Raw genomic sequence first — 14,621 nt, 5'->3', positions numbered from 1 at the left:
CTTTTTTAGTAAAAAGCTCAATGATGCCAAGCTCAGATATTCTACTTATGACAAGGAATTTTATGCCATTGTCCGAGCTCTTCAATATTGGAGTCATTATCTCCTAAATAAAGAGTTCATACTTTTTTCGGATCATGAGGCTCTCAAGTATTTGAATTCCCAGCAAAAGATCAGCCGCAGACATGCTCGTTGGAGTGAACTCTTACAATCTTATCCATTCCTTATCAAACATAAGGCTGGAACTCTGAACTCTATAGCTGATGCCCTTAGTCGTCGCCATATGCTACTTACAACATTGCAAACCAAGGTTGTTGGATTTGACCTTATCAAAGAGTTGTATCAGGATGATCCTGATTTCCAAGGAGTGTGGGAAGCAACCATAAATCAACCTTTCCACCAGTTTTACAGGCATGATGGTTTTTTATTTCGAGGTAAAACCCTCTGTATTCCACAGGGTTCCTTAAGAGAAGCCATAATTTGGGAAGCACATGACGGTGGATTAGCTGGACATTTTGGAAGGGATAAAACAGTTGATCTGGTGAAGGAGAACTTTTACTGGCCTCGTCTTAAACGGGATGTCAATAGGCATATACAAAGATGCAGAATTTGTCACTTGGCTAAATCCAAGGGTCAGAATACCAGATTATACATGCCTCTGCCAATTCCAGAAGCACCGTGGGAAGATGTAACCATGGATTTTATTCTAGGTTTACCATGGACTCAAAGGCAAAAAGATTCTATCATGGTAGTTGTGGATCGTTTCTCAAAAATGGCCCATTTTATCCCATGCCAGAAGACAAATGATACTGTTCAAGTAGCAGACTTGTACTTTAAGGAGATTGTGCGTCTTCATGGCGTTCCTAAAACTATCACTTCTGACCGTGATGTGAAGTTTCTTAGCCACTTTTGGCGGACGCTATGGAAGAAGATGGGAACTAAGCTCCAATTTAGCAGCGCTAGTCATCCCCAGACAGATGGTCAAACTGAAGCTATAAATAGAATTCTTGGTAATCTTCTTCGCAGTTTTGTGGGGAAGAATTTGAAGCAGTGGGATCTTATTCTTGCTCAAGTTGAGTTTGCTTATAATAACTCTGTCAATCAAGCAACTGGGAAGTGTCCGTTCGAAGTTGTTTATGGCACTCGTCCCCTTAGTCCACTAGACTTGAGCCCTTCAATTGATAAGCAGCAATACAGCTTTGATACTGACCAAAGGGCTAAGGAAATTAAGAAGTTGCATGAGCAAGTCCACGAGCGAATCCAAAAGCAGAATTTGAGATACAAAGCTCAACGTGACAAGCATCGAAGACAGCAGACTTTTAAGGTAGGAGATTTGGTTTGGATACATCTACGAAAGGAACGATTTCCTAAACAGCCAAACACCAAGTTGTCTCCAAGAGCTGATGGTCCATTCAAGAGAGTGCAAAGGATCAACAACAATGCTTACAAGGTGGAATTACCTGGTTCTTATGGTGTATCTGCAACCTTCAATGTCGCTGATTTATCTCCATACGTTGATGAAGATGATGAATTTGACTCGAGGGCGAGTTCTTCCCAACCCGAGGAGGATAAAACGGAAAGAGCAGAATGAAACAGAAAGAGCAAGAAACGAGCTAAAATGGAAGGCACACATAATGAGCATCATAAACTCTTTGTAACCGCCCCTTAACTTCTGTAACTCCCCTTTAAATTTGTATGGTTCAGTTTCACGTATTCTAAGACTATAAATAGGACCTTGAGACTTGTGAAAGAGGGAGACTTCAGAGAATAAGAATTGCTTGTTGTTCATTCGGTTTCTGTGCCACTCACGTACAAAGGTCTTCTGTATAGAGCAAACACACACACGGAAGGGCATAGAAACAAAAATGCAGAAGCAGAGAGTAGAACCTTTCACCATAGCCCTAAAGGGTCTTCTTCGGTGAGCAGAAAGTAGAAGAAATGTAGAAAAGAAACAGAGCCATAGATGTATGCATGCACATTGCAGAAGCAAAGAAAAGAAATACTTTCGGCCAGCAGAAGAAGAGAAACAGAATCAAAAATGCACGCATGCACACAGTAGACAAAGAAGAAATGTAGACAAAAACACAGAGGAAGACAAAAAAAAAGCTTCACTTTGTAGAAGACACACATGCAAATTGCAAAAGAAAAGAAAAATTGAGCAAAAACGCAACACATACATAACACTTACACAGCAGATGAAAACGTAGAGAGAGAGAAAGAGCAGATTCGACCACACTTAAAGCAAATAGCAGAAGAGAAACTCACAGACACAAGCGCAGGAGTCAAAGAGACGAGCTGCATGCAACGGGCGTTGAGCACTTTAAGTAGGATTTGAAGCTTATAGCAGAAGAAGGAGACGGACAAGAAGGAACTGAGAACGAGAGAGCTGGGTTCTGGAGAGAGGACCAAAAGCCTAAGAAATCTAGGATTTCTGGAGAGGAGAAGCTTTGAGTGAGAGAGAGAGAGGGAGAACTGAGAAGAGGAGGATGAGAGAGGACCGAGTATAGGAGAGAGGACTGAGAGCTCTGGAGAAAGAAAAGAAAGAGACCAAAGATTTGAGGGAGATTAAACATCTAAGCCAAGGTACTTGGTGACTTTCACTGTTGGTTATGATCAGGAAAAGAAAATTAATGTAACAATGAAAAAGTTTTAGAGAACCTTACGATCCTTCTATTTTATTATGACAGACATACCACAGAATGGGATGAGTTTGGGTGGTTGAAGCAAGCTATTCATGTGAATGCTCACAAATAAATGAAACAGTGATATGCAAAATGATTTTTGCATCCAGATATTGTGGCACCCTACGACTATGTATTTATATGGGATAAAGACTTGGGGGTTGAGTATTTCAATGCAGAGAAGTACTTAAACCTGATGACAAAGAGGAGAGGTGATCGTGAAGTTCATAAAGTAACAGAGGAGGAACCAAGATAGTACATAGACCTTCATTTGCCTCCTTGTACAGCCTTTGTTGAGATTATGGCTCTTGTGTTTTCACAAGATGCATGGCACTGTGTGTGGCATATGATTCAAAATAACCTGGTCCATGGGTAAGGTCTTGACTTTACTCTTAAAAAATGCGTTGAGCCTGCATTAACACAGGTTTGGATAAAATATTTTGCTTGAAGATTTGCTAAGGCGATTATAGTAGTGATAAATTTTGTGTGCACATATGTTGTAGAACGGATGGGTGAAATTTGGTTTAATTTTTTATATGGCATGTATTGAGTGAGTGTTTGTTCTGACTTGGTAATTAATGCATGTTTAAATCATTTAAATGCTTAAAGATGGATTAGCAATCTAGTTCTTCAAAATTGTGATTTCATGATCTTACTGCTTGTACTGTGAGAGCTATCCAAATTTAGTTGTTTGATGATATATTAGGAAATATAAGTGTATGCTCTCAAGTTTTAAAGCATCGACTAAAGGTTATGGGTTTGAATCACATTTTTATTCTAAATTGTCATGGATTATTGTCCAACTACATGTGGGACTAGATATGATCTTATAGCTCTTAGTGATCAAAGAATATAGTTCAATTGAATTTCTAGCTTCCTAGTATTTGAAAATTTATCATTGTACTTGCTTATTAATCATGAAAACTTGTTAATTTCATGCTAATTGTTTTGGATATGGTTTGATCATAATATTAACCTTCGTGGCCTTTGATTTATTTGTCATGTGAGATTTTAAGAATCTGCATAGACAATTAAAGTGATTTCATATCGTGCAATTTAATAAGATTTTACAAGTATGAAAATATAATTTATATATATAAACTTATATATTAATATGGGTTCTAATGGCTCACGGTTAAAATTAACTCTCCTTTTTAATTTAAATCAATAAAATATTTATGTCTCATGTGATATTTCAAGAATCTTTGTAAAGATTTAAATTAAGTGTATCATCGTGTGGGATAATAAATCCTCACAGATTTTGTGATTCTCAATTTATATGGTAAATAAATAAATAAATTTTGTAAATAAAATTATAAATATTTTTAAATAATAAAATTAATTAATTAAATTAATGTATTAAATATTTTGATCATATGAGATTTTTGAATATCTATGGACATCTAAAATAATCATCTTACCATGTAAGTTAATAAAGCTTCGCAGGTATAACGATTAAGATTTTTATATTTAAAAATACATGTTGTATAATTACGTATAAAAAATATATTTAATCTATATTATTTAATCATTTATCATGTGAGATTTTAAAATCTCTACAAATATTCAGCTTAATCGCCTCGTTATGTAGGATAAAAAGTCCTTGCAGATGTCATGGTTATTAATTTATATAATAAATGAATGAATGAATATTGTAAATAATAATATAATACATGCTTGTTTTCTTTAATTATTAATTAATTAAATTAAGGTATTTAAATTATAATCATACTTAGATGGTTAGATCCTCTTGTCACGTGAGATTTTAAAAAAAAAATCTCCACAAACATTTAGGATAATCGTTTTATCGTGTGAGTTAATAAGACTCTGTTGGTATAACGATTACAATTTTTATCATACTTTTTATCATGAGTGATAAAAGTCCTCATTGACACATTGAATTAATTTTCAATATATAAAAAAATATTAAAATAAAATATTTTGTAAATAATCTAAGATTTTATATTGTAAGGAAAGTATAGAATTTTAAAAGGCATTAAGGTCATTTAAATGTCCACGAGTGACAATAAGTCTTCATAGGCATATTAGAAATTTTCTCTTTTAAATTATTTTTCTATGTTGACAAAGTGAATCTTTAAAATAAGAGAAAGTATAACAACAAAAACATTTTCAAAATATAAAATGGGAGTAAGAAAGTGAAGCTAAATTATATTTGTAAATTAAAACACATCAACCCACATTTTAAAAAATTATTTTGTTTGCAATTGGTAAGTTATTTTCATTTAACTTTCTCTATTTATGAAAATTACAAATAAAGAAAACCATTGAGACTAGTCTTTATCTCAAACTACATGAACTTTGATCCCCATCGCAGGGTACGTAGGCCTCAGAGTCTGATTCTGAGTCAAGTCCTCCCTTATAAATAAATAAATATTTCTCACTTAATTATTATCATTTTTTATATCCAACAAGTGAATAAGAAAGGGATAATTAAAATAACTTTGAAGCCATATTAATTTTGCACAACAAATTTTGGGTAACCGTTCTCACGAATGGGTGTCGTGAGATGCCTAACACCTTCTCCATACTCAATTGACTCTCAAACTATTTTTTAATTTTGCAAACTGTCTTTATCACCTTTAAACGATTTCCCAAGATTTTCCTCAAAATTTTGGTGGCGACTCTCATTCCGTCGGTTTTTGCTTCGAAGGCTGGAACCTCCACTCTCGCGCATCGTCCACATCGCATTTTTGGGTGTGACAGTTAATATATGTTTAAAAATTAAAATTTTAAATCAAAAATAGAGTTAGAAATACTTATAATTCATTGAGATTTAATAAACCCAATTCTCTTTATATATATATATATATATATAAATTTCTTTGCTCTGAGAGGTTTAGTGAAAATGTCAACAAGTTGGAGATTAGTAGGGATGAACTCCACCAAGACGTCCTTCTTCCAAACATGATCTTTGATGAAGAGATGATTGATGTTAATATATTTGGTACTTGAATGAAGAACAAGATTCTTGGTGAGGCATATTGTGGTGTTGTTGTCACACTTGATTGGCACTTCCTTATTTTGATTCCAAAATCCTCAAGTTGATATTTCATCTATGACATTTGTGAACAACACAACCTCACATATGATGTCCAATCAAAATAATTCAAATACCTATACAAAGCTCGTAGGACAAGCTAACTAATGAAGCAAGTTCAAACAGGATCCAACAATCCGATCTCGATTTAGATACTCAGGTGTAAAAAGACATTTTTGTTTTAGAAAAGCACTTTAAACATTTAAATCTCATTCTTTACTTCATTAGACCACATGGGGCCTTGAACCAAGTCTAAAAATACTAAATACACCTAATTAACACATCACGTCATATATCACACATCATACCCACAATTTGACCACTCAATGCCACTTTTCACCTAGTAGGCTTACATGGGCTTTCCATAATAGTATGTATAATTAAAAACATTATCACACATGCACATCTTTACATGTTCCACTTACATATAATTGACTTGCACATATGGGGCTTGGCCTCACCATATAGTCAAGGTTCATAAACAATACCTGATTCACACACATGCAGAATATTACAAAACATATAAATACACTAGTGGAACAAATTGATCACTTTCAAATTCTTAAATTTTGCTCATTAGCACACACCTCTAGCTTTACACAGGTACTTAAATTCTAGGCACCACAAGCTAAGGAAATAGCACTTTTCACATGTTATGAAGCAAAATTTCACAAGGTCATATAGATATACATACTTCCTTGTAGTAGAATTTAAGTCACCTATCACATTTACACGCACTCACATAAATAGCGAAGATGCATAAAAGATGGTACAAGAAAGTCACCTAAATAATATATACATAATTGCATGCTAGTTGGTAACTTAAACATTATACATAAATGTACATTCATTTACTCCAGAGTAGCATTGCAATTTGTGTAAACATAACTACTCTTCTCGCGTTTCCTTTCTTAACCTCTTTTGACTCTTGACACCTATAAACATGAAGTAACGAAGTAAGACAAAATTCCTAGTAACTTGAATAAGCGCAATAATTGATTAATAGGTAAAACTATACATAAGAGATAGAGTAGTATGAACTAAAAATTATCGTTACTCTAGCAAATAATACTAAGCTATACTAATATAGTATTAGTGTGAGCATAAGTCGATCTCTATGAGGAGGCTTAGTTTAAAAATTTAGATTTGAAGTCTGCTACAAGTTAAAGGTGATTTGAGACAGATTTAATCTCAAAACTAATTAAGCTAATTAACCTAATTCTAGAGAGAATAGAGTGGGTTTTTGTAAACCTGTTAAAAGTAGGAACTACTATGTAGAATTGGTCACCTATCCTTGTTTGATCACAATCTAGCTAGTTTGGTTTCTTCTCTCTTCTCTTTGGTTTTAGTGACTTAGTTATATTAACCAAGACTTAGTTAATACCTTAACTAACCCCAATCTAAGATTATAGTCTTAGAGTGAGCCAAAGCAAAGCTAGCATTAAGCCTAACTAAATTACAAAATTCATGACTTAAGGGGTCATTTTTTGGTCCATGTGCCATGACACATCTAACAGAAGCCGTCACGCCTGGCATAGTGAGAAGAATTCTCATCACACGCACTTGCTTTGACTCGTAACACAATCCTCTCACCCATGTCTATTCATTTAACACCCCAAGGACACAAATTATCAATTAATCATTCAAATCTCTAATCTCATACTAATTACCACTTTACTCTTAATTAACAACTAATCACAGGATTAAGAAATTTAGGATGTTACACATGAACTCCCTCTCTTATCCTTGTTCTATCTAATTAATTTTATTTTAACCCTAATTGGTTTTAAAGTCATCCTAGTAACCACTAGGACTTTAGTACTCTTAGGTTCTTTAGATTAACTAAAACCCTAAATTAAACCTTAGAACTAACTATGGTTAAAAAAGACCATTTGATTATCAAGTTAATTGCCAATTCTAACATTGTCCTTAACCAAATGAGACCTCAAATTGATTAAGAAAATCACTAGCCAACCCCAAGTGTGTTTAATGCATGATCGTGACTCACAAGCTCACAAAAGGCAACTAGAAATTTAATGCAACAAGGGATTGAATAAAATAAATGTTTGGATAGCACTAAAATTACTATGATAGAACCTCAATTGAAAAACAAGAAACATGGTTATCTCATATAATACTCAACCAAATATCACAAAGTTCAATTTTAACAACTATTATCATTGCAATGTCATAAGTATCAAAATTCAAGGAATTAAATAAGAGGTAAGAGATAAGAGAAACTCCCAAAATTCAAGAGATCAAAGAGAGATATCCATGCATCCTTGGAAGAGAAGGCAAGCCTAGCCACTCCTCATCAACATCCCTATAGCTTATCCTTGTTGACTAACTTTGAAAACTACCATAGTTGAAGACCTTGAGATTTGGCCATGATGGAAATAAAGTAGATGATAGATTTTTTTAAATGGGTTATGGTGTGAATTTTTAAGGGAGTTGAATGGTGGGTTAGGATGGTGAAATGGAGGGTTTTAAGATAGAGAAGTGGTGGAATAGAGGCTAGGATTTATGGGGGTTCTTAAGGGAAAAGATGAAGATGAGTAAAAATGTGAATGAGGGGGCTGTTATTGTGGAGCAAAAATTTTAATTATTTTAGGGTGTTTGAGGCTCATTTAGATCAATCTATTGGTTAGGAATCATGATCACCAAGTGCCATAAATTGATGTGAGCCTTATGTGCATCTAAGGGTCCTTTCATATGGTATTTTATGTATGGCCATAAATTATTTAAAAAGTAATAAATGGAAATGGAAGACAACTAATAATCAGAAAATGGAAGGAGAATTTCAAAAATAACATGATGGAGATGATGGAAAAATGAAAAACAAAAATAAGGGAAAAGGGAATTAATTTTGGGAGATGGAATTGTCATGACTATCCTTGTGCTTTCTTAAGATTTCATCAACTTTTTGTGACCTTTTGATCATCAAAATAGCACATATAAAGGCTTAATTTCGTGCAAGGGGGCTTCCATCATCATCCAAGAGCTTTCCATGGCCTAAAACAGACAACAAACTCATTAAATAGCAAGTTGTGCACAAATAATTCTATGTCTTATGAATTTATCCAACTTAGATGTAAATTATCAAAATATGGTGAAATGAATTAATGTGATTAAATGAAATATTAGGAGATGAATTTAGTTATGAGAAGATTCCTAGGAGTTATTGATTACAAAAAATTAAATCTAGAACACTTTCGAAGTTTATGAAAAGTACAATTAAAGTGCAAAAGGTGTGTACTTTAAAGGATATTTTAGTGAATAACTCACAATCTTAATTAAATTAACTCAAATTAAACTCATGTGATTAGTGAAGAACTAAAAATTAGAAAATGATTATTCTTTTTATTGTTTAGAAATTATTTTCAGAAATTACAGTTTTGCCCTTAAACTTTCTTAAATTTTCACTTTGCCCTAACAATTTTGGGAATTATAAAAGTATCCCAAATGATTTTAAATTCTTATAATATGCACAAAATACCATAAAAAGTGTCAAAAGCTAGGGAAAACAATATGAAAATGATGTAAATAGATAGTAGTTATCGAAATTCCCCCCACTAAGAATTTTGCTCTCCTAGGCAAAATATAATTCCAAGACCAAAATTAAAACCAAAAAGAGAATCAATTTCATAACCTTGGTCTATGATGCCATATCAATCATTCATGCTACAACCAATACAATCCAATTGCAAAGAGAACAATCTAGGCATAAAGCTTAGCCGACTAGAGTAAAAGGATAACCACACAAAAAGGTAAGTGTTTGGCTCATATCACAAGTGTTTAGGATCAATTTCACTCAGCACACTTGCATAGAATTCTTGCCATATACTTGTAAACATCCTAAATCTACATTGCCAAATAAGCATGCACAAGTAAAATAAATAGGACTTTTTAGATAAAATGGTCATGAATGGAGTAGGTGGAGAGTATATAGGAAGTAGGAGCAAGTAGCTCAATAGTAAAAACAATGCAAGGTAAGCGTCTACTAGTATAAATGATAATCATGATGGAACTAAATACTCCAAGAACTCTTTTATTCACTTTTTGTTTTTTGTTTTTCACTTCTTTTCTTTCTCTTTTTCTCCATCATATCTTCTTTTTTTTCTTTTCTTTTTCAATTTTCTTTCTTTCTTTTTTTCCTATTTCTTTTCAAGTATCCCTACTTAGTTCCAAAGGTTCCAATCAGAACATCAACACCAACACATTATTAACACCATCATTTAAGCACAAGATACAACATCAATAATAACTTACATTTACTAATTAATAGAAACATCACATTGCACTCATTGCTAAAGAATTAAATAGATACATCTTAATGAAACAATGAAATGAACGGAGTGAAATGGAAAAATAGGTTCAAAGAGTTTGTAAAAGATCTGACATGCAAGGTAGGCCTTTAAGTGACACGAAATGGCTATGAAAATGAATGCTTAAATCATCTTCTAATTATGCACACCAAATATGTTGTCTCAAATAAGGATGAAAACAAGTTCTTGAGGAATATCTAATGCAAGTGGGAATAACACAAAATGGATAAAGTCAAAGTATGAGGCAAGAATTCATCTTCCATTAAAGGCAATGTTATTCCAAACTCAAGAAAGATAAACAATACACCCAAATTATCTAAATTACAATTAAATGATATTGGCTTTAACTTCAAATATCTATGTCAATCCTTTCCAAGCTTACAATTCCAATCCAAAACCATAAATATTTTTCAAAAAAAAATTCAATTTTTTTTCAAAATAGCAAAGAAATGTAATGCAATGCATGAATCTAAAACTTAGAACAAAAATAATACACTCCCTCCACACTTCGTCAATGCATTATCCTCAATGCATTCAACTAAGGTTAGGGGAAAACAACCTAAATGCAATGTATGAATGCAAATGAAATGCAATGTCCTTATTTTTTACTACTGGACATGTCTCTTCCCTTATACCTCTACAAAGCATAACATGAAGTGTATCAAAGTAATATCAATGCAAGGTAAAAAGTGAAAGGAAATGAGATAACTGGATGTTTAAATCTCTTCAATTTCTTATAGTGAAAGTTCTTACCCTAGATAACAAACATGTAACCTTCCATTATGATTCTCAACTCTCTTCCTTTTGGTAGAGGTTTAAGATCATTCAATAAAGGTTTAAGCAAATATAGAATGTCTTAGTGATTAAATGAGCTTTTAAAATGATTATCCTGCATAGAGGCTATAAAACTAATGATAGTATCTCCTCTACAAACTATAACATCAACAGAATCAAGACTAATAAAGATTATCTGAGAAGATTCAAAGCGATGTTTAGTCAAGTAAAATACAAGAACATCTTGATATCTTAAGCAACTAAGAAAGTCAATTGGGCTCCTATCATTAAGAGCCATCAAAGTATCAAATGATGTAGTACAAATACTTTCCATTTCCATTATGTCAAGTCGCAAGTCACAAGAAAGTATTTGTCTTGTAGATTCACTATACATAATTGCATTAAACAAAATTTTAGAATTATCCTTATTATCATTATTAGTTTTCTCACACTAGACAGAATCAAAGTCAGTCAAAAATGAATATATACAATCCATGCATACAACATCACCAACACAAGTGCAAGAATATGACCTATGAAAAATATCATCTTTATCATTTTTAGTAGACAAAGAGGATTCATACTCATATATGGAATTATCATATTCAACCATGTCAACTAACATACCCCTACACTTATCCTCAACTATAATGTCTGATAAAGATTTAAAATACTCTATAGAACTAACATGACCTTTATTAATCATGGATATATCATTTGAATCATAGCCAAGAGTGGTGTCCTTAAAGGAAGTAGAATAATGCATATGTGCATCAATTTCTAACCTCGATAAGGATAGGAAAATCATTACCTTTCTCTTAATCAAATGGCCCAATAGGTTAATGTATGGCATTCATTCTCTTCAACTCATCATTCTGTTAGGTCAACACATACAAATTGTATCAAGCTTTTCATCCATCCAGGCTTCCATTTCAGTCTTAAAAATTATCATGTCATTCATTGAAACACTTTGAGACCTATCAATGTAACATCCTAAGTCTTTAATCTAGAGATTTTAAGTAGTTGTAAGGGTAGAAAGGTAATTTCAAGTTTTTTATTAATGACCTTTATGGGAGACTAATATAATTTTTGAAACATTGGGCAGCGTTAGATAAGGGCTAGATCTAAGTTCAAGCAAGCTATGGCATGAAGAGAGACCCAAAATCAGTCTAGGGTTCTCTATGCCATGTGTCGTGGCAAACGCACCAATGCATTACGATGCATGTGCAAAATTTATACTTATCAGACTAGTAAAAATAGACCGAAATCAAAAGTGGGAGAAGAGGAAACATGAGAATGCAAAGAGCAATAACTTGAGGCTCCTAAGGCTCGACTTGAAGAGGCATTTGGAAGCACTAGGAGAAAGTTTTACCCTTTAGTAAGCTTCCTTCACATTTTCCTCTCCATTTTTATGCAAACTTCTGACTTTTGGCCAATAAGGGCTATGATTTTGGTTCCTTTAGGTGTAGACTGAACCATTGACTTATTTAAGGTCTTGGGGTGTTAAATTAAGCCTCTAACCCTAGGTTTATAGGTTTTATCGTGATTTAAAATTTTTTAAGGTTTAAATAAACCCTATGTGAGAATTTGAGGTTTTGGGACAATATGAATAGTTGGTTGATGATTTTGGTATGTTTACATGCTAAATAGGATTGTTAGGGTGTTTTAAAAGGATTGATGTTGTTAAATAGGAAATTTAAAAGTTATGGGTACTTGAAACCTTGTGAATTCAAGGTTTATTCGGAGTAATAATTGATAATTATCACTAAATGGTGAAGATTAAGTGCTACTCAAGCCTTATCGTGCATATAGAATGTGTGGAGCTAACATTGAACCACGGTTACCCTTTTGTGACAAAGGGTTGAGGTAATGGAATAATTTATACTATATGATTATATTGTTGAATTGTTTGTGAGTAGATATGTAAACTTTTTACTTGTAATTTGAAAGCTTTGCATATGGAAAATTGTGATTTTGTGCATGTGAAATGATTTACAAACGATGAAGATTGTGAAAGTTTTATATGAATTTAATAAAAACTAGTTATGAATATGTGTTATGTATGAGATGTGTAAGCATAATCGTGATAGGGGGTGAGAGTTCACCCCATAAGAAAGAATAGTAGAAGTCTATATGGCATGTATCTCCTTAGTCCATAGTGAGGCACCATGTTAGAGATTATCTCTTTACTATCCAAATAGGATACAGCATTAGAGATTGACACTCCTTAGCATCAGTGATGTGGTATTGGAGTAATGACACTGTGATTCATGTGTGATAGGGAGAAACTAGAAGTGGTATAAGACACCTTTGGCCAGGTGATCCTACTACTGAAGCTAAGCTTGGGCTATTATGAATATGCACTTTGTCCAAGAGCCTATGGTTTTAGTCGGGGGTGATATGGAGGCTTGGATGGTAGAATGATGATGCTAGAGTGGAAATGAATATTTATTATAGAAAAGATTATGTTGAATTATGCTAAACATATGTTTTGAGTATATTAGCTTTGCTCCCTTATGGTTGTGCATGTTAATTTATAATAGTGAATTATTCTATTATTGATATGTTTATCTCACCCCGTAATTATATTTTATAAGTAAGGGCTTCAGTAGGGGCAAGGAAAAAAAAGGAACAACTAAAGAGTAAAGATCATTGTTGTATAGATCTTCCCTTTCCTATTTTGGGTTTTGTAATGAATATTTCATGATGTTGTGCCAACTTAAGGTCATTTCATTATTTTCCTATCACTTGTATGAAAATTTGTGAAATAAGTGTGTATCTTGACCTAAACCTATAGTGATTGTGATTAAATGTGTATGAATGACCAAGATACTAGTGCAAGTGATGAAATTGCATTAACTATGTGTTGGAGTAACCAAAATGATGTGTTTGTTGAATTTTATCCATCCTTTGCATTATTGAAAATTAGGGGTTAGGTGGTCATTTTGTTAATGGAAGGTTATTTGTGTGATATGATTGGCCTAATATATCATGCGTGGTCTATTTGAGTTGGTTAAAGTGATTCAGGAGCTAGTAGCACTAGATTGTGAGTTTTGGACACCATTGGGAGCATTTTGAAATGAAAATAGGCTATTTTGGGTTTAGGTGTCTATCTTTCTAATGGATGATTATTTGAGTGTGTGACTAGTGCCATTAGTTAGAGGGCTTGAAAAGTTCATGTAAACACTTAAACCGCTCAAATCAAATATCGAATGGCAAAATGGCACTCTCCAAAAGTCTAAAGTGCTGTCATTCCAACAGGCTTACTTTGTGGTGCATTGTAGTCATGCCGCGGTGCAATCCACACTAAGGGACTTGTCCCTATATGCCATCCTCAGTGATGGGTGTGGCCTACATCATGGCAGACGAGCTACTTTTTAGAAAAATTTCAATTTGTTTTAGTTTGTTTTTAAATGCTGATTAGTTTCCATGCTTCCATTACTTTGTTTAACTTATTTTAAACGACAGTTTGAGCTCAAACAACTTTTAAAAAGGATTTTTCTTTAGATCCCAATGTTTTAAACTAATTACTTTTAAACCCTTAGGTTGTGTATAACTTATTTGAAATTTTAATTAATCTTAGTTATCACAACGATGCGTTAAAATGTTGTTCTAGTAATGTCAAGTCAGACATTACAATCAACATCATCAAACATTAAGTTCTATTGATATTGGATAGGAGGAGGCTCACAAGGATAACCATGACTTTCAAATGAATTAGAATGATAATGATAAGGGTTGATTTGATCATGATTTTCAAATGGATGAGGATGATAAGGGTAAAGG

General features: G+C 33.2%; 1 pseudogene; it reads left to right on the top strand.

Moving 5' to 3' along the window:
• The first annotated feature begins 2,566 nt into the window (after positions 1-2,566).
• Positions 2,567-11,290, top strand: LOC129314049 (uncharacterized; annotated as a pseudogene).
• The last annotated feature ends 3,331 nt before the right edge of the window (positions 11,291-14,621 follow it).

The sequence above is a fragment of the Prosopis cineraria genome, unplaced genomic scaffold, assembly GCF_029017545.1.
Source record: "Prosopis cineraria cultivar Desert tree isolate PC_DT_omini unplaced genomic scaffold, ASM2901754v1 PC6, whole genome shotgun sequence".
Lineage (NCBI taxonomy): Eukaryota > Viridiplantae > Streptophyta > Magnoliopsida > Fabales > Fabaceae > Prosopis > Prosopis cineraria.
Note: the sequence above shows the minus strand (reverse complement) of the source record. Positions and strands in the feature narration are given on the sequence as shown.